At 48.8% G+C, this 217-nt stretch overlaps 1 protein-coding gene across 1 annotated transcript in view; it reads right to left on the bottom strand.

Moving 5' to 3' along the window:
- The window catches only part of AP2A2 (adaptor related protein complex 2 subunit alpha 2), a 50,646-nt gene that overhangs the window by 48,032 nt on the left and 2,397 nt on the right, over nt 1-217 (bottom strand). The gene's annotated exons all lie outside the window — the stretch shown is intronic.

The raw sequence follows: 217 nt of genomic DNA, 5'->3' as shown, positions 1-217 counted from the left end.
CACACACAATCTAGATAGGACACTATCCCTTGTAACCCTCCCAAGCAAGTGACCGTCTCCCCCACCAGCTAACACTCTCTTTCTAAGCGTTGTTTCCCCCATTAGAATGTAAACTCCCCCTGGAGGGCAAGAGATTTGCATCCCTAGAGATGAGCTTGATGCTGGGCACACAGTAAGTGCTTAACCAACGCTTCTTCAGTCATTCATTTGCCCACTG

Source organism: Vombatus ursinus, unplaced genomic scaffold, assembly GCF_900497805.2.
Source record: "Vombatus ursinus unplaced genomic scaffold, bare-nosed wombat genome assembly UNPS02014176.1, whole genome shotgun sequence".
NCBI lineage: Eukaryota > Metazoa > Chordata > Mammalia > Diprotodontia > Vombatidae > Vombatus > Vombatus ursinus.
The sequence above is the reverse complement of the archived record's forward strand: the minus strand, read 5'-3'. Positions and strand labels throughout refer to the sequence as shown.